This window comes from Erythrolamprus reginae, chromosome 7 (assembly GCF_031021105.1).
Source record: "Erythrolamprus reginae isolate rEryReg1 chromosome 7, rEryReg1.hap1, whole genome shotgun sequence".
NCBI classification, from domain to species: Eukaryota; Metazoa; Chordata; class Lepidosauria; order Squamata; family Dipsadidae; genus Erythrolamprus; species Erythrolamprus reginae.
In genome coordinates, this window is record NC_091956.1 from 38,823,505 (window position 1) to 38,848,415 (window position 24,911).

Consider the following 24,911-nt stretch of genomic DNA (forward strand, 5'->3'; position numbering starts at 1 on the left):
GTGGGTTAGAATAAAAAGTGTATTGTTTATCTTTTAAACGGTGTTCTCGCCATACATCTTTTAATGATAATTCTGTACTCATTTTCCAGAACGTCACAGGTAAAATTACCTTTTTTTTCTTTTCTTTTCTTTTCCCAGTATAATCCATTTGGTCATCTGGAATTGCATTAAAATCTCCTATTATTATCAAATTTTCAATTGATAATTCATTAATTTTTTCGTGCAAATCTTTATAAAATTGTTTTTGATTGTCATTTGGTGCATAAATTGAAATAATTACAAGAGGTTTTGTTTCTAAATCTAATTGCACTATCAACATCCTTCCATCACTATCATTATATATTTCTTTGGATTCAATTAATTCATCAATATACATTGCTACTCCTCTTTTCTTTTGATTTGCCAAACTAGTGTATAATTTCCCCAGTTTTGAATTTTTAAGAAGACTTCGTTTTGATTTTTTGATATGAACTTCTTTTAAAATATTTATCTGAGCTTTTTGTTTCATGAGTTTAGTTAATACTTGGTTTCTTTTCCTTGGGTTATTCAATCCATTTACATTGACTGAAAATATTTTCAAGTCATGTGTCATCTTTATTTGTAGTACTTTTTAGCTTCTTTTGGTTCTCAAAGTCGGGTTTCCAAGATTAATTCTTGTGAAGCCTGTGGTTGTTTCTGCTTCACTGCCAGTGGTTCTTCCCCTTCACCATCAGTGGCCCCCATCATGTCATCACTACTCTTTGGTTCTATCCAAATTTGTTCAATTCTATCCAATCCGCTACGTGCTAAGAAGGATCTTGCTTGTTCCACTATTTTCACTTTCGTTGATTGCCAAGTTAGAGTCAAACCTTCTGGTACCAACCATCTGAAAACAATGTTCTTTTAAATTAAAATGCTTGTAAGAAAATAGTATTCTCTTCTACTCTCTCGCACTCTCTTCGGGACTTGTTTCAAAATCGTGATTTCTTTCCCATTACGTTGAAAAGTCTCATTTCTTGTCAATCTCAGTATCTCATCTTTGATAATTTTTCTTGAAAACTTAATATGAACTTCTCTTGGTAAGTTATGGCATCTTACATAGCCAGTCTGGACTCGGTAAACTTCATCAATTTCTCTTATCAATTCTGCTGGATCCGCCTGCATGATGCCTCCTATGACTTCTGCCATTTTTGCAGATAAATCTTCATCTCTTTCTTCGTCAATATTTTGGAATCTCAAACCAATGTGACGCGGATTGGAGTTCTAGGTTAGTTATTGCTGTGTCAAAGCTTCTGCGGGCCGCGTAGTTACAATCTTCATATTCTTCCACTTTTTTTCCCATAGCTTGGATTTTTTCTTCTGTCAGTTGTATTCTTTTTTCACTGTCTTGTAAGTTTTGTTGTCCATCCATTTCGGCAACGTTTCCTTTCACTTCTGTTAGTTCAGTTTTAAGTTCAGCAATTTCTTTTTTAATCTCATCTTTCATCTCCTTCATTTCTTGTCTCATTTCTTGCTTCATTTCTTGTAGGTACATTTTCATTTCTTCTTTGTTCGTGTCGAGTTTTTGTCTGGGTTTGTGTCGTCTGTACAAGCTCTTGGATGCCCGCTAGTGCTTCTTGAATGGTCTGGAAATTTGAGTCCATAAGTGGCTTTTCTTTTTCTTTCTCTTTGGCCAACATTGTAGTTATGGTCCTTTTTTGTAATGGTGATGAAATTGGAGAAACTTTAGGTGTAGGGGTTGAAGTCGAAGCGGGAGTAGTTGTTTGTTTTCACGTTGTGTTGTTGTCAACAAAGTCACACTTTGTGGCCTGTAAGAACCTTTCATATTCCAAAATTTCTATTTTACTTAACAGTTATTTAAATCAATGTCTTATATATTCTTAGTAAAAAAGAAAGGAATTTAAATCTGTAAATTATAAGCAAGAAATCAAAAAAATATCAATTCAATTCTATTAATACAGTAATTATTTAAATTAATTTAAAAGAAAGGAAAAAGAAAAGAAAAAGGGAAGAAAAATACTTCAGTCTTTTAAGATCCTAAGCTCATGGGGGGGAACCAGGTGGGGAAGGAAAGAAAACAAAGCTTCTAGCACATAATTAATTAATAATAAAGAAAAGGAAAGGCTATAATTCTAGTGAGAAAAGGTAAAGAAAAGAAGAGAAAGAAGAAAAGAGGAAGAGAAAAGGAGAAAAAACCTATTTAAAAATTATTTAAGAAAAATTGGAAGAATTATTAAAAAGTTATTTCTAATATTCTGAAAGGATAAAAAGGTAAAAAAAGAAAAAATAATAATAATAGTAATAATAATAATAATAATCACACCAAAAATTAAAAAAGGAAAAAATATCAAAAATCTAAAAGAAGGGTCCAAAAAAGTCTAATAAGTCCGAATAAACCAAGTATGAGTGGTGCTTTAATACAAATATCCAGAAAGTAAAATTCCAAAACCAATGTCCAATATAATATCCAAGTTAAAATGACTATAAAAATAAAATCCACATCTTCTTATTGTATAAAAAGAGAAAAAATATGAGAAAGAAAAAAATAGGAAAAATTATCCCTACACCTCCGATATCAGGTTAAAAAATAGTCCCACAAAATCCAAAAGAAGGAAGGAAAAGTGGAGAAAAAGATAAAAGAAAAATTATAAAAATATAAAAATAAAATAGACAGTCCAAAATTTATTCCAAGTAATTATAACTTCAATAAAATTTCATTCAAATAGAGTAGTTTCAATTCAGTTCATATATTCAATTCATTAGAGTATTCCAACTTCATCTAATTAAGTAATTAGCAATTCAGTCTTTAATTATTATTTAAAAAAGAGAAAAATATAATTATAAAAAATGAATAGCAAAAACAAAAAACAAAAAACACCACACTATAATCTTAGAATTGAAAAAAGGAAATTATACTATTAACTTTAACAAAGACAAGTAGTTCCGGCTGTTCTTCTTTTCCGCGTATGGATATCACTTACAGTTTTTTTTACTTTGTTTATGTTCGCCTTTCAGCCTAGGATCTTCTCTTCACAAACTTTACTCAAATACCAAAAGATTTTCGTGTGGTGCTGTCAATCTTCTTTATCTGCCGATCTGTTTCCTCGTAGACTTCTTGATCTATTTTTGGACTTCCTCTGTCGGCGACCGCTATGGCTGCGCCCAGGCAGCCGTCTGGACGCAGCTCTTCATTCCTGCAGCTGCGGGGCTGTCCCTAACCCCCTTGTCCTGGGCCGACCCCTACGGGTGTCGGCACAACGCAAAACGGCGTCCTGCAGGGCGAAAGGGTAGGCTACAGAGACAGAGCTAAGCCTCCGCACCTCCAGCGCGATCGAGCTCCACCCGGAAGTCTTCTGAACACTTTTCAAAGGTAGCCCCATGTAGAGAGCGTTACAGTAGTCGAGCCTCGAGGTGATGAGGGCATGAGTGACTGTGAGCAGTGACTCCCGGTCCAAATAGGGTCGCAATTGGTGCACCAGGCGAACCTGGGTGAACGCTTTATAAAATTCAGTCGGAATCCCATCAGATACTGGGGTTTTATTATTATTTTGTTTTTTAATTGCATTTTCTAATTCAATCATTGTTATATCTTCTTCCATTCTATCTATGTTAATTTTTGATATCTTTGGTATTTTAGATTGATTTAAATATATTTGTATATCTTGTTCTTCTATTTCCTCTTTCTTATATAATTTTTGAAAAAAGTTTTTTGCAATCTTTTAACCAACCTTTAACATATGTTGCGATCCCTCTTTTTTTTTCTGCTAGAGATGCAAATTATTATTATTATTTACTATTATTATTTTTTAGACTTGTATGGCACCCCTTTCCGTTTACCTAATGTTGGTTTTTCTAACATTTTAATATCATTCTTTTTAATATGGACTTCTTGTTAGCAGACAATATCAACATTTTGTTTTTATAATTTGTTCTCTCTTTTTTGGTGAGTTTAATCCATTAATATTTACCGAAAATAGTTTAATCAATTGTTGCATTTTATTGTAGCTTATTTTCAGTTTTTTAATACTCCTCAATTTCCTTAATGTTTCTATTCTCTCTTCTTTCCCCTTCTTTAATCTTTCAACACTGTCTTCTCCCGGTTTTTTTCTTCTTCTTGGCTTAGTGACTCTGCTTCTGTGCTACTTTCTCCTTCTTTATTAAAATGTTCTGCAATAAACTTATACGCTTGTTCTGTTGTCTCAATTGTAATTTTCTTTCCCTTCCATGGGATCATTACTCCCTCCGGCATTAACCACCTCAATATCAAAGTTTAATGTTAATGCGGCCAGAGTTTGATATGAATGGCACTTTTCAGTATGGTGTGCAGAGCTGAATGAACCTACCAAACACAGTGGGGTATATTGCTCTCAGAGGCAGGACATCAGCTGGGCATATTGTGAACTTGTGCCATTACCCCGAGCTCAGAAGCGGAGTAGAAATTGCTACTCAGCAGGACAGAAAAAAAGCAGAAAAGACGCATCGGCTAAACTTTAGCCGCTAAACACTGAAACAGTGACACCAAGTGGAATTATATATTACACCGCCCCAAACATGTCTTTTTCAAAAACATGTGAAGAGAAAGGTTGGTGATGAGCACAGACAATTTCAGGAAAAGTGGGAAGTGCAATATTTCTTCGTTGAGCACAGGGGCATTCCGACGTGTCTTACTTGCACAGAGAAAGTTGCAGTGCACAAAGAATACAATTTGAAACGTCATTACACAACTAGACATGCTGACGAGTATGCAAAATGTCAGGGAGATAAGAGAGCAAACTGGGTTGCTAATCTTAAAACATATCTACTGAGGCAACAAGATTTCTTTAAGAAAGCAACCAAAGAGAATGATGCAGCAGTCGAAGCTAGCTACGTGGTTAGTGAGATGATTGCTAAAGCAGGAAAGCCATTCAAAGAAGGCAAATTTGTAAAAAAAGTGCATATTACAGGCTGTAAGTATTGTCTGTCCAGAAAAGAAAGGTCTGTTTAGTAACATCAGCCTTTCTGCCAACACCATAGCAGAGCACATTTCTGACCTGTCAAGTGATATTTATGATCAACTGTGTGAGAAAGCAAAATGTTTCAGTGTATACTCAGTCGCTCTTGATGAGACCACAGACATCACCGACACTGCCCAGCTCACAATCTATGTCCATTAAATGTTAAAGAACTGTTAATACAGACATTATTATTACAGAATCTGAATAATAATAATTACATTTCTATAGTCGGCAACTATATATGGTTTCTTCAGTCTTCTATAACTGCTGTATTATTATTATCATTTTCATTTTATTTATTTATTACTGATTGATTTTTTTTCTTATGAATATTTCTTATGAATTATTTTTTAACACAAAATAAGATGAAAACAAAGAGACATTTGATAACATTGGAATGTTTTTGTAAGAGCTTTTCTTGTGGAAAACCTGATGCGGCCCAGCCTCACCTAGACTCTACCTCCAGCACCACCCCGGGTAAATTGAGTTTGAGACCCCTGATCTAAATCGTATTTCTTGTCTTATTAGTTTTGCTGTAAAGTAATGTAATTATCTTCTCTTCTCTTGTACTCTTTTTGGTATTTGCTATTATATCTTTCCTTTTGTACGATAGAAGTTCTCTGGTATTTCTATATATTTCATCTGTCAATGTTTTTTTCGTAGATTTCTATGGGGAGTTGATGACGTCTCGAATAGTTGGTTTGAACTCAACAAACTTCATTAATGTGTCTATTCAAATCATCTTCATCTATTTTTAATTGTTCTGAGAATATTTCTAGGACTGTTCCAAATATATTTTCCCCTTTTTCTTCCGGAACATTTTGTAGTCTTAAATAAAAAGAAGCTTTTTCAAATTTTAATTGAGTGACTGCAGCTTCTAATTCCTTATTGGCTAATTTAAGTTTCTCTTCATTTTCGTTTATTCTATTTTTTTTAATTTTAGTTTTGTATGTATTTACCGTCTCTCGTATTCCTTCTATTTTAGCACTTAGTTTTATAAAATGTTCTCATACTTCTTCAAATTTTTATTTTGTCTCTTGAGGGTTTTGTGAAATTGCCTCTTGCATCTTATTTATCTATTCTTGCTGTCTAAGCATAAACTCCTGTATTTTATTCTAAGGAATTTAGTAAAGTTTGTAGTGAAGGGGTTTCGACTTTATTTTCTACCATGTTAATATCTGATGCTGATGAGGATTTTTGTACAGCGGGGATGACAGCATTAATCTTCCTTTTTTAATTGTTTTAGTTGATGTTGAGAGAGCTGCCATATTCTTCTTTCTTTTCTCTAATATTCCTTTAATATTTTAAATATATAGTTAATATATAATTCTATTTCTTTATTATATCTTTTCCTCAACTAAAGCTACAAGGAGCAAAAAAAAACACCCAATAATTTGTCTGTGTTAATTATAACTAAGATATATTATCCCTATCAACTAACAGATCAGCTCTAAATCACTATCAAATTAATTTTATATCCTGAATAAAGTCTTAATAAGTTACTCAACTAATAATCAAATTTCCAATTAATTCTCTATCTCAGAAGATAAGTCAATTATTGATAAACATTCAAACCCTTATATATTCCAAACTTACTTATTAAATTTAATTAGTCAATTCCTAAATAAATACTATAAATAATATCAATCTATTGCTTATTAAATATAAAAAAGATTAGTTCCCATCTTCTCAGATACAAATCATTCAAATTATTAATTAATTAATTCAAGTCAAATAATTGAAGTCAAATAATTCAAATAACTAGGTGAAAATAGGCATTGATTGTTTACCTGAACGCCTCTTCTCGTACACTGAGCGGGTACAGCAGTCACATGGGTTGCTCGCTGTCCAATCCGCATAGGACCGAGCCTAGTCTTTAAAAAGCCTGCTTTATCCGCCCCTTCCCCAGAATTCGTGAATCCGTAGACTTAGGCTCAAGGTGGTGGCTCAAATAGTGCTCTACTCTCTTGATAGGAAGAATACAGATTAAAGGTATAACCATAGTTAGAATAGAAATAGGGAGGGAAGTGACTGCTGTATCCACTCAGCGTACAAGAAGAGGCGTTCAGGTAAGCAATCAACGCATATTCTCCATACTGAAAGAGCGGGTCCAGCAATCACGTGGGACATACCCAATAGATGAGTCCCTAGGGAGGGATTAGTTCGCCATCTTGAGAGATAACGGATTGGAGGACTCTTCTGCCGAAGGCAGCACCCGCTGAAGCGTAAGAGTCAATTTTGTAGTGCCTTATGAAAGAGTTTGGAGAGGCCCAAGTGGCTGCTTTGCAGACTTCTTCCAATGGAGCTTGAGTTGCCCATGCGGCAGATGTGACTGTACTTCTTGTGGAATGTGCTGTGATACCTCTTGGTACGCTGAGGGAAGCTGACTCATAAGCCTTTGAGATTGTCCCTCAGATCCAACAAACTACTATGGTTGAGGATGCCCTGGATCCCAGGGATCTGGGATGGTAGGCTATGAATAAGGCTTCGGACCTCCAAACAGGTCTCGTCCGTTGGAAATAGATTCGTAGAGCTCTGGTGAGGTCTAGGGTGTGCTATCTGAGCGCAAGATGATGGTTCTGATTGGAACAGAATGAGGGCAACACAATGTCCTGGGATCTGTGGAACATGGAACTGACCTTGGGTAGAAAGGTGGGGTCCAAACGCAGGACTACTTTGTCCAAATGGAACTGGCATAGATCCTGCCCAATTGAAAGGGCTGCCAATTCTGAGATGTGTTGGGCAGATGTTATCGCCTCCAGGAATGCTACCTTGTAAGATAGGTACCTGAAGGACGCTGAACTTAGGGGTTCGTATGGTGCCTGAGTAAGGGAATGGAGAACTGCGGTAAGTCCCAGGACGGATATCTATGAACTCTGGAAGGTCTGAGGTTCAAAATACCTCTAAGAAATTCTTGAATTTCCAGAAAGGAGCAGAGTGGTTGTCTGCGAGGCCCTGCTAAGACCGAAGATAGGGCTTCCAGATGGCAACAGATGGTGCTGGTTGAGAGGCCTTGATGAAAACCTTTCATAAGGAAGGATACGATTCTGTGACTGGGAATACACAGGGGTGATAGATCTTCCTGTGAGCACCACTGGAGAAACCTGGACTAGGTATGGTCGTAGATCCTGTTGGTAGAGACTCTTCTGGATTTGAGGATTACTTCTATAGTGTCCGGGTCATTACCTCGAAGGTCTAGGTCGCGCCGGATAATAGCCAAGCGGTGAGGTGGAACCACTCCAGGTCTGGATGGTGAGAGGCCCCTGCTGCAACATATCCTCCGAAATGGTGAGTCGCCAGGGGTCCTGGACGGACAGACATTGTAGGTCTGCGAACTAGGACCGGCGAGGCCAGCGAGGGGCTATCAGAATCACCTGGGCCTTCTTGAGAATGATCTTGTGGATCACATCTGGGATAATTGGTATTGGAAGGAAGGCGTAAAGCAGCCCTCGAGGCCAAGGAGTTCTGAGTGCATTTGTTGCCTCCGCTCCCGGGGATGGGAATCTGGAATAGAATCGAGGGAATTGGGTATTGGTCGCGGTCGCAAATAGGTCTAGCGATGGGTGACCGAATCTGAGGCAGATCTGTTAGAATAGGGCCGAATGGAAGCTCCACTCTCCTGGATCCAGAGTTGACCGGGAGAGCCAGTCTGCCTACACATTGAGAACTCCCGAGATGTGGTTGGCCCATAAGGACTGAAGATATCTCTCTGCCCAGAGACCCAGTTTCAGGGCTTCTCTCATCAGGGTCTTGGACCTGGTACCCCCTTGTCAGAAGATATGGCTCTTTCCAGCTATATGGTACGTGAGAATCAGAACATGTTGATTGATGATGTGTGGTTTGAATTGTTTTGAGGGCTAATGACACTGCTCTCAATTCCAGCCAATTGATGGGTCTGGATGACTCCTCCGCTGACCACGTGCCTTGGGCTATTAAACCCTGAGCGTGGCTCTCCAGCCCGTCAGGCTGGCATTCATGGTGATGGTGAATTGATCTGGACTCCTGAAGGGGGATCCATTGTCCAGGGCAAAGGAAGTCCACCACGTAAGGGACTTAGTACTGTGGTCGGAACAGTGATGAGGCGTGCCGAGTTGCTGTTCCCCGATCTCTGGAATGGTAACAGAAGCCATTGGAGATCCCTGGCATGGAGGCGAGCCCATGGGATAATGCCAATGCAGGACACCATCTTTCCCAGTAGAGAAGACAGGGTGACGATGGAGTCCTTCTTTGAGACCTTATCTGGGAGATAAGCTTCCTGATACTGATCTTTCTCTCAGTAGAAAGAAAAACCTGGGAGAGATCAGAATCTATAATTGCTCCCAGGTGCTGAATAGAAGTGGAAGGATGGAGTTGACTTTTTTTGAAATTAATAGAAAAACCATGATCCTGTAGGATAGACATGGCAATATTGAGGTCTGAACAGGTGCCTTCTTTAGAGGGGCCGTGAATTAATATGTCATTCAAATAGCACAAATTATGGATGGGCGTGGTTTGGATGTGGGCCGCCAAGGCGCCTAGGAGCTTAGTAAAGACTCGAGGGGCCAAGGACAGCCCAAAGGGCATGGCCCTATACTGATAGTGCTTGCCCTGGAAGGCAAAGCACAGGAATTGCCTGTGGCCCTTGGCAATGGGGATGTGGAGATAGGCTTCCATAAGATCCAAGGAAACCATGAAGTCTCCAGGATGTTTGAGGCTAGGATGGATGACAGGGAATGCATCTTAAATTTTCTATATTTAATGAATTGGTTTAATTTCTTAAGGTCTAAAATGGGCCTCCATCCTCCAGATGGTCTTAGGTCTAAGGAACCATAAAGAGGATGGAGTAGAAGCCAAGACCTCTTTGGGAAGAGGGAACTAGTGGGATAGCCCTGATAGACAACAGGTATTGAATAGCTTCCAGCTGTGGCAAGGGGGGCGTTCGCCCAGGTTCGCCTGGTGCATCAGTTGCGACCCTATTTGGACCGGGAGTCCACAGCTACTCATGCCCTCATCACCTCGAGGCTCGACTACTGTAACGCTCTCTACATGGGGCTACCCTTGAAAAGTGTTCGGAAACTTCAGATCGTGCAGAATGCAGCTGCGAGAGCAATCATGGGCTCCTCTAAATATGCCCATGTCACACCAACACTCCGCAGTCTGCATTGGTTGCTGATCAGTTTCCGGTCACAATTCAAAGTGTTGGTTATGACCTATAAAGCCCTTCATGGCACCAGACCAGATTACCTCAGGGACCGCCTTCTGCCGCACGAATCCCAGCGACAAGTTAGGTCCCACAGAGTGGGCCTTCTCCGGGTCCCGTCAACTAAACAATGTCACTTGGCAGGACCCAGGGGAAGAGCCTTCTCTGTGGTGGCCCCGGACCTCTGGAACCAACTCTCCCCTCCCTCCTTGCCTTTCGTAAACTACTTAAAACCCACCTCTGCCGCCAGGCATGGGGGAATTAAGATTTCTTCTCCCCCTAGGCCGTTACAATGGTATGCATGGTATTTATTTATCTATTTATTTTATTTATTATTTAGATTTGTATGCCGCCCCTCTCCGCAGACTCGGGGTGGCTCACAGCAAGATACAACAATTCATAACAAATCCAAATATAATTTAAAATATTTAAAAAGAACCCCATTTTACTAACAAACACACACACAAACAGGGCCGCCGATAGACGGGTATTACGGGGTGCGGCGTCCCGGGCCCCGGCCAAATTGGAAAATGGGGGGGGCCCGGGCCCGGTGCCCGCCAAAAACTCCCCAACTCCGATTGAGACAAACTCTGCCTCTGCAGCCCGCACCTTCTTCCCACCCGCAACGAGGAAAGAAGGCAGGGAGGCCGGCAGACAGGCAGGGAGCCCCGATGGCAGCCGCGGAAGGAGGAAAGACCGCGGGGTTGGCTCAGCCCTCTGGAAGCCAAGCCGCGCTGTTGGAGAAGCGGAATTGGGGAAGCCGGGAGAGGGCTGAGCCCGGCCGGCTTCTCCGCCGGCCTTGTGTCCCCCCGAGGATTGCAAGGGCAAGAGAGCCGCGCCTTTCGGTTTCCGGAAGTGCTGGGCCGGGGGTTCGGGGGGGCCATGAACGCCGCCCGGAGCCAATGGCTTCTTTTGGGCTTACTCGAATTCCTGCTGCTGGTAAGCGCGCGCGGGTGGCCGGGTGGGAAGGGCGAGGCGCGAGGGGGAGGTAAGTGGAGAAGCGGAGAGAGAGAGAAGTGGACCAAAAGAAAGAAAAGGGAGAGAGGGAGGGAAAGAGAAATGGAGAGGAAGGAGGGAGGGAGGGAGGGGAGGGAGGGAGAGAAGGAAGGAAGAGAAAGGAGGGTAGAAAGAGAGGGAGAGAGAGGAGATAGAAAGGAAGAGAGAGAAAGAGGGATAGAAAGAGAGAGAGAGAGTGAGAGATGCTCAGTGAGCCTTTCTTTGAAGTTGCCTTTCTTTCTTTCTCTCTTGCTCTTTCATTCTTTTTTCTTTCTCTTGCTTTCTCTCCTTCCTTCCCTCCTTCCATTTCTTTCATCCCCCTCTCTATTTTTATTTCTCTTTCATTCTTTCTTTCTCTCTTTCTTTCTTTCTTGCTCTTTTTCTTTCTCTTTTACCTTCCCTTCCTCTATTTCTTCTTTTCTTTCTCCTTCCTACCTTCTTCCCACCCTCCCTTCCTTCAGTCCTTCCTCTCTTACTCTCCCCTTTCATAAGTTTCCTTGCTTCCTTCCTCTGTTCCTGTCCCTTCCCCCTTTCTTTCTTTCTTTCTTTCCTTCCCTCCCTCCATTTCTTGCTTTCCTGCTCCTTCCTCCCTTGTTTCCTCCCTCATTCCCTTCTTTCACTCCTTCTTCTCTTACTCTCCCCTTTCACACCTTTCCTTGCTTCCTTTGCACCCTTCCTCTGTTCCTGTCCCTTCCCTCTTTCTTTCCCACCCTCCGTCCAATCATTCACCCATTCCTCTCTTGATCGCCCCTTTTACCATTCCTTCCTTCCTTCCTTCCGATGTGGGCCCGGGCCGGCAGAGTACAGTAGTTTGCTTTTGCACCCTGTCTTGAGCTCCCTTGGTGCCAACCCGGCCCTCCCCACTTCAGAGAGAAGGGGGAGAAAGAGAGAGAGAGAAAGAGAAAGAGAGAGATAAAAAGAGAAAGATAGAGGGAGGGAGAGAAAGAGATAGATAGAGACAAAGAGAGGGGGAGAGAAAGAGAGAGAGAAAGAGAGAAAGGGAGAAAAAAGAGAAAAAAGAGAGAGATAAAAAAGAGGAAGAGAAAGAGAGAGGGGGAGGCAGAGAAAGAAAGAGAGAAGGGGAGAGAGGGAGAGAAAGAGGGAGAGAAAGTGAAAGAGAGAGGGAGGGAGAGAAAGAGATAGAAAGAGAAAGAGAGAGGTTGGGAGAGAGAAAAAAGAGAGAAAGAGATATAAAGAGAAAGAGAGAGAAAGGGGAGAAAAAGAGAGAGAAAGGGAGAGAAAAAGAGAAAAAGAAAGAAAAGTAGAGAGAGAAAGAGAGACAAAAAGAGAGGGAGAGAAAGAGAGAAAGAGAGAGATAGAGATAGAAAAGCAGGGGGGGCACACCTATTTTGCCAGCCCTCGGATGGGCCATAGGGATCCGGTGTATGTGGAGGGAGGGGTCCCCAGGTTCTGTTCTGCAGAGGGGAAGCCAAAGCCCCCGCATGGGTTATGCAGAGTGCCAGTGTTTGGGGCAAGGTGGGGGGTGGGGGTCTTCCTTAACCCCCATTTCTTTGGTGGGGCTAAGAGGCCTGCCCAGCAGGGCTGATTTGTTGCCGAAGGTCTTGTCGAGGGAGACCAGTGGAGCCCCCCCGCTCCCATCCCCAGGGAAGGGGGTTCTGGCATCACTGCCACTGGCTTTGGAAAGAAGCCCCCGGCCTCTTCAGGGGGTGGAGGTAGGGGTCCGTAGCACAGGGCTGGACAATGGCTGAAGACAGTTGACTGCAGCTTTCAGAATTCCTCAGCCAGGAATATGAAGAAGACAGTTTGAAAATTTAAAAGGGAAGGAAGGAAGGAGGGAGGGAAAAGAAAAAGAAGAGAAAAAAGGAAAGAAAGAAAAAGAAGAAAGAAAGAAAGAAAGAAAGAAAGAAAGAAAGAGGAAGGAAGGGGGAAAAAAACCAAAAGAGAAAACAGAAAGAAAAAGGGAAGGAAGGAAGGAAGGAAGGAAGGAAGGAAGAAGGGAGGGGGCCCCCAGACACTTAGGCTGTATGGGGCCCCAAAATTCCTGATGGCGACCCTGCACACAAACATACCATGCATAAATTGTACATGCCCGGGGGAGGTGTTTCAGTTCCCCCATGCCTGACGACAAAGGTGGGTTTTAAGGAGTTTATGGAAGGCAGGGAGAGTAGGGGCAGTTCTAATCTCTGGGGGGAGTTGGTTCCAGAGAGTCAGGGCCGCCACAGAGAAGGCTCTTCCCCTGGGGCCCGCCAACCGACATTGTTTAGTTGACGGGACCCGGAGAAGGCCCACTCTGTGGGACCTAATCGGTCGCTGGGATTCGTGCGGCAGAAGGCGGTCTCGGAGATATTCTGGTCCAGTGCCATGAAGGGCTTTAAAGGTCATAACCAACACTTTGAATTGTGACCGGAAATTGATCGGCAGCCAATGCAGACTGCGGAGTGATGGTGAAACATGGGCATACCTAGGTAAGCCCATGACTGCTCTCGCAGCTGCATTCTGCACGATCTTAAGTTTCCGAACACTTTTCAAAGGTAGCCCCATGTAGAGAGCATTACAGTAGTCGAACCTCGAGGTGATGAGGGCATGAATGACTGTGAGCTTTGAGTCCAGGTCCAGATAGGGCCGCAACTGGTGCACCAGGTGAACTTGGGCAAACGCCCCCCTCGCCACAGCTGAAAGATGGTTCTCTAATGTGAGCTGTGGATCGAGGAGGACGCCCAAGTTGCGGACCCTCTCCGAGGGGGTCAATAATTCCCCCCCCCCAGGGTAATGGACGGACAGATGGGATTGTCCTTGGGAGACAAAACCCACAGCCACTCCGTCTTATCCGGGTTGAGTTTGAGTCTGTTGACACCCATCCAGGCCCCAACAGCCTCCAGACACCGGCACATCACTTCCACTGCTTCGTTGACTGGACATGGGGTGGAGATGTAAAGCTGGGTATCATCAGCGTACTGATGATACCTCACCCCATGCCCTTGGATCTCACCCAGCGGTTTCATGTAGATATTAAATAGCAGGGGGGAGAGGACCGACCCCTGAGGCACCCCACAAGGGAGAGACCTCGGAGTCGACCTCTGACCCCCCACTAACACCAACTGCGACCGACCAAAGAGGTAGGAGCAGAACCACTGGAGAACAGTGCCTCCCACCCCCAACCCCTCCAGCCGGTGCAGAAGGATACCATGGTCGATGGTATCGAAAGCCGCTGAGAGGTCAAGAAGCACCAGGACAGAGGATAAACCCCTGTCCCGGGCCCGCCAGAGATCATCCATCAACGCGACCAAAGCAGTTTCCGTGCTGTAACCGGGCCTGAAACCCGACTGCTGGGGACCTAGATAATTGGCTTCTTCCAAGGACCATTGGAGCTTGAGTGCCACCACCTTCTCAACAACCTTCCCCATAAAGGGAAGGTTGGAGACTGGACGATAGTTATTAAGTACGGCTGGGTCCAGGGAAGGCTTCTTGAGGAGGGGGCGCACGAGCGCCTCTTTATAGAGTGTTGGAAAAACTCCCCTCCCCAAGGAAGCGTTGGTAATCTCCTGGACCCAGCTCCGTGTCACCTCCCTGCTGGCCGAGACCAGCCAGGAGGGACACGGATCCAGTAAACAGGTGGCGGAACTCACAGCTCCAATGGCCTTGTCCACTTCATCAGGTGTCACCAGATCAAACTCTTCCCAGACAGGTGGACAAGTACGTGCCCCAGTCACCTCGACTGACTCGTCAGTCAACTCTGTTTTCCAATTGGAGTCGAGGTCGGCCCGGATCTGAGCTATTTTATCAGCGAAAAACATGTTAAAATCCTCGGCACTGCTCTGCAAGAGCTCCCCAACTCCCCCCTGGTTAAGAAGGGAGCGGGTCACCCTAAACAGAGTGGCTGGGCGGGATTCCGCTGATGCAATCAAGGCAGCATGGTACGCGCATCTTGCCACCTTGAGCGCCACTTTGTAAGTCTTAATAAAAGCTCTTACATGTGTTCGATCAGATTCAGACCTATTCTTCCTCCATCGCTTCTCTAGACGTCTCTTCTGGCGTTTCAACTCCTGGAGCTCCTGGTTGAACCATGGAGCTCTACGGGGTCTAGTGCCACGGAGAGGTCGCAAAGGTGCAATCCGGTCAAGAGCCTCCGCTGCAGCCTTGTTCCAGGCCTCCGCAAGAGACTCCACCGAACTGTGGACGAGTGCCTCTGGAATAACCCCAAGCACCGTCTGAAAGCCCTCTGGGTCCATCAGGCGTCTGGGGCGGAACATCTTAATTGGTTCCGCCTCCCTGCGGGGAAGGTTTGGAGCCAGGAAGTCAAGCCGTAGTAGAAAATGGTCTGACCATGACAAAGGCAATACTTCTAAGCCCCTTAGTCTCAGACCATTACTCAATTGCTCGGAAAGGAATACTATGTCAGGTGCATGCCCTCCCTCGTGAGTCGGACCCTGTACTACTTGAGTCAGGTCCATGGCTGTCATGGTGGCCATGAACTCCTGTGCCAACCCAGAGGTTTCGCCGAGTGATGGCAGGTTGAAGTCCCCCAAGACAATAAGTCGGCTACCTCGAGTAGCACAGGCAGGGCTTTTGACACGCAGCTGGGAGGCAGGTACGTGAGAAATAAGCCCACCTGAACCCCAAAGTCCAACTTCATCAAGAGAGACTCGCAACCTGCAATTTCCGGAGCAATGAGTCCACGTAGGCAAAGGGTATCCCTGGCTATAATAGCCACTTTTCCCCCCCCCTTCCCTCGGGTCGAGGTTGATGCCATATCTGAAACCCGGTTGGGCAAATTTCAGAGAGAGGAACACCTTCCTCTGGGCCCAGCCAGGTTTCAGTAATACATGCCAATAGTATTAAAAATAGATTAAATTAATAGCAGTTTAAAAACACTAATAAAATGTATCACAATATATAATATAAAATAGAAAATAGAAAAAGATTATATAAATTAATTTTTGATAGTATAAAATCAGATCTTAGTCATTATTTAATCATCAGCCAATCAATCAGTCCAGGTGTGATGTTCCTATAGGTCTTCCGTAAAGTCTTAAGGTCTTAAGTCTACTGTCTTTTTCAACTGTCTTTTTCAGTCAATCCACAAGGGGGGGGGGCATAGTTCTTCTATGATGGTACATAAAGATTAAGATTAAGAGGGGAAGGGGGAGGGGTGGGTGGGACAACAAGTGGTAACAGGCAATGGCAATGATCCCAGTCCAGATTGGTCATAATGTTCCCGAGCAATGAAAAATCCATCATTCTCACCCCCTAATCATTCTAACTGTTGTTATTTCAAGGAGGCAGGGTTATTTCAATATCTGCCAACTCCTCAGTCCCTTAGCCTCACTTTAGCCTCCCCTCGGCCCCAGCAGCTCTCACCCACTGGTGCCATACGGGGGGGAGGGGCTGAGTTGTTGCCCCTGGATGTTCCTTATTTGCCGCATCTCCATTGGCGTCTGAAGCTGTTCTCTGCCACTAGACTCCGTTCCTTTCCGCCGTCTCCCTCACCCTTCGTCATCTCCGTCACTCCCCGGTCACCACCGTCTCGACACCGGTCCCTCTCACCCACCGGAGTCAGGCTGGGAGTTTGACTCAGCAGTGGCTCGACTCCTCTCGACTCCTCTCGTCTCTTCCCCTCTATCTATTACACACTTATAGAATTTTTCAATTGATTTCAACTCTAATAAACTATACTTCTACTTTTTTACACCTATATTTTCTTATCTCTGACTAATTTCATATAATTCAAACATTCCATATAATTATACTATTATATCAATTTTTATCTACAAATACTACAAAGATGTCTACTCTAAATCAATCAACCCTAACAAAATCATGGAAGAAAAATGCTAATCAATCAGCAACCCCAACTCAGCACCACCCTGCAGAATCCATCTCATCAGATAAAGCAATTCCTGCACAACCTTCGCAAGTGACCCAAACGATAACACTAAACTCCCTTTTCGAAATGATGATTAAAATGCAAGATTCAATAGATAGAAACTTCGAATCCTTAAGAGGAACAATGGGAACAATGAAGGAAGATATTAAGAAAATTCAAGATCATGCGGGTCACCTCGATGAACGTTTGGGGAAATAAGATGATCGAATGGAAGGCGTTCACGAAACCATTGCGCAAAACTCCCAAAGAATAACATGTCGAAGAGATCACTGATAGAATGGATACTAGACTCCAATTTTCTGAAGCCAGAGCGGAATACATCAACAAATCCTTAGAATAATCCCTTATAAATCTTGAATGAGAAAAATCAGCCTTTTTTCTCCATTTTCAGAATACAGTGGTACCTCAAGATACGAACCCCTCGTCTTACGAACTCGTGATACGAACCCGGGGTTCAGAAAAAATTTGCCTCTTCTTACGAACTTTTTTCGAGTTACGAACCGGCGTTCGGAGACTGCTGGGAAGCCGCGCGACTGTTTTAAAAGGTGACAGCCGGGCGGCGGGGCTTCCCAGAAGCCTCCCGAACGCCGGTTCGTAACTCGAACAAAGTTCGTAAGAAGAGGCAAAATTTTGCTGAACCCCGGGTTCGGTTCGGGAGGTTGCTGGGAAGCCCCCCAGTCCGGCTGCGACCTTTTAAAACACCTGCGCCTCTTCCCAGCTGTCTCCCGAAGCCGAACGCGGAAGTTCGGCTTTAGCGTTCGGCTTTAGGAGACAGCTGGGAAGCGACGCGGGTGTTTTAAAAGGTCGCAGCCGGACTGGGGGGCTTCCCAGCACCCCCCCGAACCCGGGTTTGGGGGGGTGCTGGGAAGCCCCCCAGGCCGGCTGTCACCTTTTAAAACAGCCACGCGGCTTCCCAGCAGTCGCCGAAAGCCTTTTTTTTTGCGGGGTTTTTTTTGGTTGCACGGATTAATTGACTTTACATTGTTTCCTATGGGAAACAATGTTTCGTCTTACGAACCTTTCGTCTTACGAACCTCCTCCTTGCACCAATTAAGTTCGTATCATGAGGTATTACTGTATAACTGAACCAGAACATGATCTCTCCACCACAATGGCAGAAATATTAGCAAGCATCACCGGCAAAACCACTGAAGAAATGATCAATCAGATTGATGAAGTGTACCGAATTTCCACTTCGTACGCTAGAAGAAACAAGCTCCCTAGAGAGGTACACGTTCGGTTTCTTAAAAGAAAAACTAGGGACGAAGTTTATAACATGTCTAAAGAGAACCCAGCAATGCACCAAGGCAGAAACATCGTGGTTTTGCGTCAAATCCCGAGACGGGTGAGAGAAAAACGTAAGCCGTATCAAACACTAGCAACTAAATTAAACAAAAATAGTATACAATTTAGATGGCTCATACCCGAAGGAATGATGATCTCCCTTTTGGATAAAAAATATAAAATTACCTCTCCCGAAGATGCTAAAGAATTTTATGCCCATATTCTGAAAACTGATCAGACCATCCTGAAAGAAACCGATACCAGAGAGATACTTTCAACTGAAGAAATGAGTTCTGATGACAACCTTCCAGACAAGGACAAAGAAGCCAAAAACTCAGATGGCGAACCTTCTAGATAAGGACCGATTACCCGGGCAAGGACTGAAGCAAGAAGAGAGATATCCAAGGAAACCATACCCCAACAATAAACGAAATAAAATTACACTATTCTCCACCAATATAAATGGTTTGAACTCGAATAAAAAGAGATTGAAAATATTCCACAAACTGTCTGAATGTAATTATGATATAATATCTTTACAAGAAACCCATATCAAAAAAGACGAGACTACCCTATTAACTTTTCCTAAATTCGAACTTTTTTGTGCCTCTGCTGCTGAAAAAAAGAGAGGTATAGTTTTATATGTTAAAAAAATTTATTCTCCTAAATTATTATATGCTGATGAAAATGGCCAGTTATTGATAGTTCAAGTAAAATTAGAAAACAAAAAAATAATAACTATAATAACAATATATGCTCCATCTACTAAACAATCTACATATTTTAACAATTTACATAAAAAAATATTAGAACTGAATCTGACCAACTTCTTAATAATTGGAGATTTCAATGCAAAAGCAGACAAAAATAAAGACCATAAAGGCAACACCAAATATCACTCCCGCAATACCTTACCCTCAACTTTTAATCAAACAATTTATGAATTTGCCTTAAAAGACATTTGGAGAGACTACCACCCAGAACAGAACAGTATACCTTCTTTTCTCCCCCCAACAAAACCTGTTCACGCATTGACATGGCTTGGTCTAATCTTGAAATCATAAATGAAATTATAGACATACAAATACTAAATGCAACTTGGGCAGATCATAATCCCTTATTGTTAACATTCAAAGATACCAATTATAATACTTTCTATAGATGGTCCATGTATCAAACGATTATTAATCAAAAAGAATTTCAATACAAAATACAAAACGATCTCCCCTCATTTGTTAAAATTAATTTCAATGGTGAGATACCCAATGAAATAGCATGGGACGCTACCAAAGCCTATCTACGTGGCATTTATATTTCTCATTCTGCAAATAAAACTAAAGAAAAATACGGTCAATTACAAAAATTAAATACATCCTTACAACTTGCCGAAAAAACATTACATAATGATCCCAAAAATAATACAATTTTACTTGAAATAAAAACAATCAAACACGAAATAAATTTAATAACGCAACAACATATTGCACAAAAAATAATAACGGCTAAACAAACTCATTTTGAATTTGCTAATAAACCAGGTCGTTGGTTATCTCTTAAATTAGCTCACCAAAAACTTGACAGGAATATAGACGCCTTAGCAGACCTTTCTGGACACTTAAAAACAACTAACTCTGATAAAAAACAAATTATTCACGACTTTTATCAACAACTTTACAAAACTTCAAATCTGGATGGTGATTTACTATCGAATTACTTACAAATAAATGAACAAAAAATATTGATAACTGACGATCAAAGAACTTCCCTAAATAAGTTAATCACCACTACAGAAATTGAAGCTGCAATAACAAAACAAAAAAACATTAAAACCCCAGGTCCTGACGGAATTCCATCTGAATTTTATAAACAGCACTTAGAAATAATTATACCTATACTCTTAGACATCTACAACAATGCACTTACTAACGCAAAACTCCCCACTTCTTGGTCTGAAGCATATATAACGCTCATTCCCAAAGACACCCAAAATAAACACCTTTTAGAGAACTATAGGCCCATAGCATTACTCAACACAGATTACAAAATATTCACATCAATAATTACGGACAGATTAAAGAAAATATTAAACAAAATTATTCATTCAGATCAAAACAGATTTCTTCCATCAAGAAATATAGCAACAAACACAAGAATGATACTGAACACTATCGAATACTATGATAAACATTATGATAAAACAGTTGCATTAATATTTATGGACTTTAAAAAGGCATTCGATAGTCTTCAGTGGCAATATTTTACAAAGCAAATTGAATATATGAACTTTGGCTTCAAATTTTGCAATCTAATCAAAGCCATTTACACTAACCAATCCGCCAGAATCCTTTTTAACAATGATATATATCACAGGTGTACGTCAGGGATGTCCACTAGCTCCACTCATCTTCACTCTAGCAATAGAAACATTTTTGAAAAGTATAAGAAACAATACCCAAATTCAGGGCATCACCGTCAAAAAAGAACAATACAAACTCCAGGCCTTTGCGGATGATATTGTATTCATAGCACAAGATCCAATACAAACCGCACCCACCTTGTTTGGCGAAATAGATAAATTCGGCAAAATATCCGGCCTACAAATTAATAAGACTAAAACCCAAATCCTTACTAAAAACATGACACCAAAGCGGGTACTCTTTTTGGAAAACTTAATTAATATAAAAGTTACAAAGAAAATTAAATACCTAGGTATATGGATGACCTCAAACTATAGTACTATAAAAAAAGACTGCTCAAAGAGATACAGAAAGATCTTTCCAGATGGTCCAAATTGAAACTATCCCTCATGGGGAAAATATTTGCCATCAAATCTAATATCCTCGCACGGTTCCTATACCTATTCCAAGTAGCCCCAACATACTTAAACAAATCATTTTTCAATTCATTGCACAAAGAAATAAGGAAATTCATCTGGACAAAAAAAAGGCCGGAATAAAATTGAAGAATCTCCAAGACCACAGAACTAAAGGTGGCCTTGGACTTCCTGATTTTTATACTTACTATCAGGCTACAATCTTATCAATGATAAGAGACTGGGTTATACTTAAAAATACAAGACTTTTAACTTTAGAGGGCTATGATCTTCTTGCTGGGTGGCACGCATTTCTAACAATGGATTACCATAAAGTACCCAAATATTTTAAAAACCACTATCTCTGGAAAACGCTAATAACAATTTGATATACGATTAAGAAGAATTACTACACTTCAATACCCAAATGGCTATCCCAAACGAATTATTAACCTTTCCCAATCTTTTCACCCATACCAAAATATTGAGATACCACCAACTACTTGACAAATCTGATCTTCTTATACCAAAACAACAATTACAGGACAAAGGGATAAATATGGATTGGCTATCATACTTACAAATCAAATCAAAATACAAAGAACATAAAAAACAATTTGGATTTCAAAATGACAACGCGATAGATACAAATCTTTTCCGGCCCTTCAATAAAAATGATTTCTAAATTATACAATTATTCATTAACACAGGAAAACTGTAAAGAGCAAGTTAAAGGATGTATGATAGCCTGGGCTCAAAATTTTGGTTACACGATTAATTTAACTGAATGGGAGAAAACTTGGACAATAAATTATAAGATGACCATAGCAATGTCCTATAAAGAAAACCAAATAAAAATGTTCTACCAATGGCATTTGCCCCCAGCAAGACTATCTAAAATGTTTCCTAATTTCCCCCCTAATTGCTGGAAATGCAAAACAAAACCTGGAACATACTATCATACATGGTGGACCTGCATACATGCGAAAAAATATTGGATAACTATTAAAAAGTTAATAGACCAAGTCATGTCAATCAACCTACCATTTAAACCCGAACTATATCTCCTTGGTATATTTAGGCAAAATCTTACGAAAACACAAAAATACCTCATTTTGCAAATCTTGACAGCAGCAAGGATTTCATTTGCCCTTTTTTGGAAATGGGAACAAACACCACCACTACTGGTAGTCATTACGAAAGTTATAGAATGTGCGGAAATGTCAAAAATAGCAATGGAAACACAAAACAAAAAAGATTCAGAATATGAAACATGGGAAAATTGGTACAAATGGGTTTCAGCAAAAAAATATCAAACCTTTAAATTATGAAAATATTAACTTTATCCTATTTTGAACGTTCAAAATAAATGCAAATCAGTTTACAAATTTAATTCCAAAACCAACTAAATTCTAATCAAATTCAAAAAAACTTCTATATCATATCTCTTTTTATTTGTCTTTAAACTAACAGAACATACACCATACATCACATTAACACTAATACTTACTAATATTTATGTCAATTTTTTACACCTCTTCTCTTTATATACAAAAATATACTTATTACACTATACATATACACCTCCTATTATCTCCTTACACAATGTCAATAGTTTCATACCCCTTTGGCTTTACTCTCCCTATTTACAAAATACTTTCATCTATTTACTATTATCTAAAATATATAGATACATATACGTACTAGAAATTGATAAATTACTGGAAATGAGATGTAAGATTTACTATTATAATTTAAGATATAGTTGGTAACAGTAAGGATATTGTTTATTTACATTGTTTAAGAAACATTATAACGATATTAAGAAATATATGTGCTATGATGTATAATGTATGATGTAAAATGTTACTACTTTTCCAAATTTCTTGATTTTGTATCCCCTTTCCCTACCTCTCCTTTTTTTTCTTCTGTTCATCCTTTCCTTCCCCCCTTCCCCACTTTTTTTCTTTCTTTGTATTTATAAATAAAGTATATATTTTTTTAAAAAGTACACCAATTATATTTCTAACTTATTAATCCTTATGCCAAAGTGCTTCCTTCTTTCTTTATACATTTTTCTATAAACCAATTGTATAGCCAATCAGATGTTAACAAAAGAAAATTAAAAACAAAACATAAACATATAAGAATTTCAGACTTCTTCCCCCCCTCTAAATAGTACATTTACCTAATCCCAAATTTAAAAATTATTTCAACCCATCTAACATTTAGCCAATTAATACTTATCTACACTTCTTACTTAATTATTAATCTTAAATTTGAGTCAATTTGAGAAAAGAAAAAAGAAGAAAAATCTAAAAATTCTCCATTTTCAATCAATTAAAAATTATTAACGTCATTAATCTCCCCAACAATTCCATTTATGCATTAATTCAAATCAGTATCACCTACTACATATCTTATTATAATCAATACGTCTAACTTTATTAAAACAGATTAGCAATTCCTAAATTCATATATCTAAATAGAAAAAATAATTAAAGTTAAAAAAAGAGCAAATAAAACAATACCCCAAGCTTAATCAACCCTTCTCAAACTCCAATTTCAAAGCAGAACTTTGAACCAAACCTTTTTCTTTTTTCTTGTATCCCCTTTTAATCCCCTTGTCCATTTTATTCTTTATATTCTTCCTTCTTGGAAGGACGGATTTGTAGAAAAATAAAGGGGTTATTGGATCAAACTTTGGACACGTCACAAGTTAGTTATGATGGTGGCAATGTCCCAGGCTTATGTGAACATCTTTTGGGATCTTCTGAAAAGCAACTGCAGGGATTCCCTTAACAACTGTGGCAAGAAAGTTGGTAAAGTGAGGCAGAACTCACTTAATAACTGTCTTACTCAGGAGATAGAAATGTTGGCCTCCATTGGGGTCAGAACAGAAGTCGAGGATTATCTGTCTGACCAATGCACTCTTTTAGAAGCAGATCAGGAGTCCATTTTGAAGCTCCACAGAAAACATCCAGGGGAGAAGGCAGTTTGTCCTCGACTTACAACAGTTCATTTATTGGCCGTTCAAAGTTGCAATGGCCCTGAAAAAAGTGACTTATATCCCTTTTTCACATTTACGACCTTTGCAGCAGCCCCACGATCAAAACTTGGCCACAGTTTCATATTTATGACCATTGCTGTGTCTTGAGGTCACGTGACCCTCTTTTGCGACCGTCTCACAAGCCAAGACAATGGGGGAGGGGGGGCTGGAGAAGCCAGATTTGCTTAATGACCGGGTTTCTAACCGATCCACACCCAGGCATGAAAATGTGCCAGTCAGACATTATACTTTTCCACCCACACTGAAAAAAAAATTAGAGGGAACATTGATCTCCAGCACACTTCATTTCCAGATGCCCCCTCTCCCTTAGTTGCTAACAAGCTTCAAGGAAAGTGAAGATGAACAACTGACAGCTGCTGTCTTAGCCATTATACCAAATTCTAACATACAGCAATCAGCCAAAATCAAACAATTCACATTATAGTAAGCCTTAAAGTGCGAACCTGACAAGATGTCTAACTGAAGTTAAGCAAAAAAAATTGCAAAATGATACTTATTTTTTGGTATAAAGGAGGGGAAAACTTCCTTATGGTCATTATAGATCATTAACACAATTGCAATCTCACCTTCCCTAATCCTTCCAGATATTGGGACTAAAATTCTCAGAATTTCAAACTGGTGTTAAGTATACAAATTATATGGACTATTGATTTAACACAGTAAAAAGGCTGATTAAAGCTATCATTTCCCAAAATAAGCCTTGCTTAGTACCAACCTTATCATACTGTTGTTGGCATTAATTCTTTGAGATG

The 24,911-nt window shown here is 40.7% G+C and overlaps 2 protein-coding genes across 2 annotated transcripts in view; one reads left to right on the forward strand and one right to left on the reverse strand.

Moving 5' to 3' along the window:
- The window catches only part of LOC139170328 (uncharacterized), a 355,966-nt gene that overhangs the window by 131,078 nt on the left and 199,977 nt on the right, over positions 1 to 24,911 (forward strand). The window lies entirely within an intron of this gene.
- Positions 1 to 24,911, reverse strand: part of FBXL5 (F-box and leucine rich repeat protein 5) — a 151,886-nt gene that overhangs the window by 39,561 nt on the left and 87,414 nt on the right.